Consider the following 6,549-nt stretch of genomic DNA (forward strand, 5'->3'; position numbering starts at 1 on the left):
GGGTTAAAATTGTTTTTCTCTCATGGCTGTGTGAAGTTAGCAAAATAATGCATTCCAAGGAAAGTGCCAGAGCCAGGTGTGGTGGTACACATCTGTAACCTCAGTTTCAGGAGACTGAGGCAGGAGGATTTTGAGTTTGAGGCCAGGCTAAATAGCAAGATCCTGTCTGAGATAAAGCAAGCAAATGATAAGAAAAACATAAAAAGAAAAAAAAAAAACCAAGATAATGAGAAGAAGTATGGGAGTTTGTGGTCCAGAACATGTAGTCTCAATACAATAGTATTCTTTTTATTTAACATCTTTATATTATTTCATTGAATGGGGATGATAGATTAAGAAAGCTCTTAGCTAGCTGTCAATTCCTCTTTTTATATCGTTTTCTCATTGTTCATGTCTGAGACCTAAGAAAATACTTTCCTTCCTGGAAGAAGCTCAGATCATAAGTTTCAAAGAGACCATCAGGTAGCTTTCTGGCCTTCAATTTCTTATGTTAATTGTTTTTAAAATGTTTTCATTTGCAAGAGAAAGAGAGATAGAGAAAATACACACAGAAAGAATGGGCATGCCAAGGTCTTCTTACTGCTGCAAACAAACTCTAGACCCATGTTCTATTTTGTGCATTTGGCTTTACATGAGGAATTGAACACAGGTTGCCAGGCTTTGCAGGAAAGTACCGTTGGTCACTGATCCATCTCTTCAGCCCAGTTTACTATCTTCAAAATGGCCTGATGACCTTGCCCTCTCTGACGAGTTGTGGATATCAATCAAAGTGTACCAATGTCTTCCTCAGCATCTGTCTTGTAGCTGTGGCTCCATAAATGAGCTTTATTCCTGTGGCAATTTGAATGTGAAATGTTCCCCATATCCGAATATGGTTTTGACTAAGCCTCACACTCAATCCCAGCTGTTGGAAATTTGGGAAGTGGAATATTGCTAGAGGAGGTGTGTTACCTGGGGCAGACCACTCTTGCTGCTACCACCCAGCTGTTATGCCAAGATGGGGTGCCCAGCCTCTGCTGTACCATGCCCATCCTTGCCATGATGAAGCTTCCCCTTGAGATCGTGAGCTGAACAAACCCTTTCCTCTCATAATCTGCTTGCTGGTTGGGTGTTTTGTCCCAGCAACAGGAAGGTGACTGCAACACTTCCTTCTGGTCCAGGGCCCTTCATGGCTCCTATCTTCCATGGTAATGGGATGTGATCTGTTTGTGTTTTAGTGAATGCAAAGACAGAGATAAGCAGGGTCAAGAAACAAGAGGTGAAAGATTCATTATTTCTAGCAGCTAAAGAGGGCACAGACTTCTTTCTAATGTCCCCTAAACAAAGGAAATGTGGTGACTCCACTTGCTAAGCCTTTGCACGTTCATGCAGGGAAGCACTGTCTGAGTGGGCACACTCTCCCGGAGCACTGTGTGTTAATGAGCACACTTCTGAGAATGCTCAGTTGAAGACCCTGATTCACGAAGGAAAAATGGTAGATACACGTTTGTACAAGCTTAGCTAAAAGTCACAGAAAAGTTCAAAGCACAGATAGGAACCCCTCTGGGCATGCTCAGTTTTCTCTAAAAGTTTTTAGTTCAAACAAAAGTCAAGGCTCCTATGAAGGCATGATAATAGGAATTAATTCCTCACCATGGCAGCCAACACTCTGAAGGAAGCAAGGTGGGGAGACTTTGGCCTCATCGGAACAGAGGAGTTCATTGATCTCTCTTGGGGGGTCACTAAATGGCTTCATATTTGTGCCCTTTCTAATGTGCCATGGCTATACAATTCATTCATGCAACAACAATCAAAGTGCATGTCTCATATGCCAGGCCACGGGCTGGGCTACTGACAGACCTCAGGCCAGTGGCAGCAGGGAAGGCTGGGTGATGGGGTAGCTTCTATCTTTTTTTCTAGGCTCCCTCTTTTCCCCCAACTATCCTCCCTCTTTTTTTCTTTCTCGCAGGGCTTCACCATTCACCGACGCAGCCAGCCACACTGTGAGGAGGTTAGTAATAAAGGTGTCAGCTTTAAATACTAGTTAGTTCAAGGCGGGTGTCATTGTGACAAGAAAAAAGCAAAAGAAGAAAGCAAGAGTGAATTCCCACTTGAGCTCCACCTTCGTCCACAGTCAGTAAGTTTCAAGACCTATGCATCTGCGCACCCTCAGAAAGCATTTGCCAGACATCTTCCAAAGACAGCCATCAACAACCGTTTCTGTAAACAGCAGTAGTGAAAATGTGAGGCTTTCTCAGCTAGATGGTTTCTATGTCACAAGCCAGTGCTGCTCTTGGAACACTAATGGTATGTGAAGAAATGGGGATGGTGACATTCCAGCAGCATTAATAAAACATATTTTTATTTATTTATTTGAGAGAGAGAGAAAGTGAAAGAGAGAGGGTGTGGGAGAGAGGTATCGGATATGTTATTCAGAGAGATATCAATGATGGGAATACCGGTCCCTTTGCTGCTGCAAACAACTCCAGATGCATGTGCCACTTGGGCATCTAGCTTTGTGTGGTTACTGGAAAATTGCATCTGAGCCAGCAGGCTTTGCCTTTAACCACTGAGAAATCTCCCTAGCCCTCCAGTAAGATTTAATCAATACAAACGGGAGATCGGCTGAATTCTGTCCACTTCTGCCCCAAGCAGCCATAGCAGGGACACTCATCTTGGCACTTGTAGAAGTCAGTGTCTAGAAATGAGGACAGACTATGAAGACATAGTGTGAAGAGGGAAAAGGTACCCATAATAACAGGTCGATTCTTATATGTGGAACAATTGCTCTACACCAGTCACTTTCCCACTTAGCTAGTTTCACTCTCTTCTTCTTCTCCTCCTCCTCCTCTTCCTCCTCCTCCCTCTTCTTCTTTTCCTGAGGTAGAGTCTTACTATAGACCAGGCTGACCTGGAATTCACTCTGTAATCTCAGGGTTGGCTCAAACTCACAGCAATCCTTCTACCTCTGCCTCCAGATTGCTGGGATTAAAGGCGTGCACCAACATGCTCAGCTTCCTTCCCTTCCTTCCTTCCTTCCTTCCTTCCTTCCTTCCTTCCTTCCTTCCTTCCTTCCTTTCTATCTTTCTTTCTTTCTTATTTTGAAAACTCTTTATTGACAGCTTCCATAAGTGTAGGGAACAAACCATGTAATTTCCATCCATCACCCCCTTATTCACCTCCCAAGCCCACCCTCCACTTACTTATTTTATCAATAGTTACAGGCAAAATGAAGTTCAGCTGGGTGACAAGAATGACCCTTAACCCATGACAATGGCAGCTAGAGCCACAACTTGAACGGGTGCATGACCCCAGAGCTCAGGCTCTTAAAGCCTACATGATGGGACTCTTCAGTCATAAGGAAAAATGGACTGAGGAGAAGTGACAGTTCAGTGTTCATCCCCTGATGGGACGTCTCAGTCACGCCCTCCAGTGGCTGAGGATCTATAGCAGAAGAGGTGGCAGAAATGATGGAGGAGCCAAAGAATGGGAGGAGTGCTTGGGGACGCTGTCTCTTGTCTGTCTTATTCCTGCTTTCACAGTGGTTTTCATTACCTGCACAAGATCTGCCTAGCATTGAGTCCACCAACAGTTTGCTATGGATGATGGGGTGGGGGAGCAGGCCACAAAAACCAAAGACATCAACATAGAAGAGCAATTAGTAGGAAAAATTGGGGAAATAAAAATTTTAAAAGAATCATAGTAAGTTCATGGAAAATGATATGATTAGTGTTGTATATTTTGTTTTGTTTTTAGATAGGGTCACTCCAGCCCTGGCTGACCTGGTGCCCACTCTATAGTTTCAGGCTGACCTCAAGATCACAGTAATCCTCGGACCTCTGCCTCCTGAGTACTAGAATTAAGGGGGTGAATTACCATGCCCAGCATGATAAGTCTTAATATAAATTCTAGTGAGAAATAGAGAAAAAGAAAAACAAAGAAACAAAACTATGTCATTACAGGAAATAGGTATAATTGGAGATGATCCTATTAAGTGAATTAAATCAGTCCTAGAAAGATAAATATCTTATTCTTTTCTAATTTGTAGTGCCTAGATTTTATATAGATATGTAAAATCATGTATATGTATTTGCCAGGAACTAGAAGAGAAGGTAACAAAAGGACCAAATAGGAGGGGAGAAAGTGAAGGGGAGGGAGGTAGCTGGGACAACGTAATGACAACGTGTATTACATATGTGTATGAAAATGTCCCGTTCCCATGTAAGCATGTACAATCTGTAGTCACCAATGGTAGGGGAAGCTGTCTCCAAGGCTGACAGGAGGGAGGAGAGAATCATCTGGGCTTTGGAGGGCGCAGAAAACTCAGTGGATGATACCTAAGTTGTAGCTTTAAATATGTGCACTGAGAGGGGAAGCAGGTATTTGGAGGCTGGGGAGAACACAGAAGGCCTCCAAGGGAGGCCTGCCAGGAAACCTCCTCCTTCTCATCCTAGACAAAGCCAGCTTAAGTTGGAAGAGCTGATGATGGCCCAGCAGTACCTTGAGGACACATGCTGGGTTTTGTCCCTGCGGTTGCCTGCTGGCCATGGAAGTAATAGGAAGACTTCAGCGCTGATTGCTGCACAGTGAACATGCCAGGCATGTGATGAGGTCAGGAAGGTGCCTCACATTCTTGTTCTATTTCCCTTTCAGCAGTAAGAAAAAATACTTATTTGAAAGCAGAGAGAGAGAGTCAGATAAAGAGATGGAATGGGCATGCCAGGGCCTCTAACCTCTGCAAATGAACTCCAGATGCATGAGTCACTTTGTGCATCTGGCTTTACGTGGGTGCTGGGGAATCAAACCCAGATCATTAGGCTCTGCAGGCAAGCACCTTAACCTCTGAGCCATCTCTCCAGGTCTCCTCTCAGCATTCTGAAAGCTTTCCAGCCAGGTTGCTGACCCACAAGTGACTCTTCAACTTTTATGGGAGACACATGCGGCGCAAAGAAGCTGCCAGAGGGACCGTGGACCGAGGACTGGTCTCCATTCCCTTGCCGAAACCAAAAACGACTTCACTCATCGCAAGCTCTCTCTTCTCTCCGAGCATGCCAGAGGGCATCTGCAACCCAAGCAACCTCTCAAATCCACTCCCCTCAAACCACAAGGTGCCGAGGGAGCCTGCGCCCATCCCCAAGTACCACAGGTTCCACAGGGGAAGGATGAGCAGACGGAGGTGGGAGAAGGGAAGGAGGTGAGCAGAGGGTGACCAACGCACTTTGATCTGCACTTAAGAGGATGGAAGGCCTGCCCGGGGCCCTGCGAGAAAACCCCTCCAGTATTTTCTGGCTTACATTCCACCCCAGTTCCTATAAAAATCTTCTTTAAATGTATGTTTTATTGATAATTTTAATACCTGAGCATGCTATAGTTTGATCATATTACCATCCTGTGACCCTCTTTTGCCCTCCCATTCTCCTCTACTGCACTGCGCACTTTCTTCTTTCCATATAGTCCTTTTTTGTTTTTGTCTCACTCCTTTTTGCCTCCTCTGTCCTCCATGTCAAGATGTTGATGGGGTCAGAAATGAACATTACTGTGACATCATGTTCATGTTGGGAGGGCAGTTCCCCAAAGTACCCTGTGGCTCTTACATTTTTTCCATGCCATTTTCCACAAGGTTCCCTGAGCCTTAGGCAGCATGATAGAGATGTCTCATTTAGTGTTGAGCTCTCGACAGCCTCTTCAGTTTTGAGTCTCCTCGTTGTCTACCGTCTTGTCCACAGAGGAGCTTCTCCATCTAGCAGCGAGAGCGGCGCCTGTGTTCTTCCCACCACCTCCTCTGCAGCGCTGCCTGAGCCCTGGTGAGTGTGGTAGAGATGACTCATCCTGTTCTAAGCACCTTTTCTCAACACCTTGATGAGTCTTGGGTCTCCCCAGTATTCTCTTCCATCTGTAAAAAGAAGCTTCCCTCACCAAAAGTGAGAACAGCTTAATCAATGGGCATAAACATTTAAAAAGAAGGTGATTTAGTGGGCTCAATGGATCCATTTCAAAATAAGTTTACAATAAATAAATACATAAATACATATCAACAGTAGCTTCCCTTTACTGCCTATGTCCTTATAAGTCCTAGGCTTTTTAACTCTGTTTTCAGTAACGGGCATGAATGTCCTCTCACTGAGTGGGCCTCAAATCCAAACAGAGAGCAGCTGGTTACCCCCATAATTAATGTGTCACCGTTGCACCTCTGGGCACATCCAGGCTGGCTGGTTGATTATATAGCTTGCAGAATCCATCCACTTTTCTCCCTTGCTACATTCTAACATAACACTTTCCAGAACTGTGGCAGCTAGCCAGCAGAAAGGTAACTTCCAGCTTGATTTCTCTGAGTCCTACAGCCACAGTATGTCTCCTGTAAATCTTGATTCCTGTTGACATAGTTCTGCAATTGGCAGGGTAACCTCTTCTCTGGGATGTGTGGCTGAGGATGGTTCGAGTATGCGGAGGGTGGTCAACGCCCACTTTGGCGCAGTGCTCACTCACTGAATGCATGGCTACCCCCTCTTCCACCCAGCCCTGGGGAAGTTTTCACAGGGTACCATTCCTGCTTACAGACTTGGAATGCAA

Source organism: Jaculus jaculus, chromosome 6 (genome assembly GCF_020740685.1).
Source record: "Jaculus jaculus isolate mJacJac1 chromosome 6, mJacJac1.mat.Y.cur, whole genome shotgun sequence".
NCBI classification, from domain to species: Eukaryota; Metazoa; Chordata; class Mammalia; order Rodentia; family Dipodidae; genus Jaculus; species Jaculus jaculus.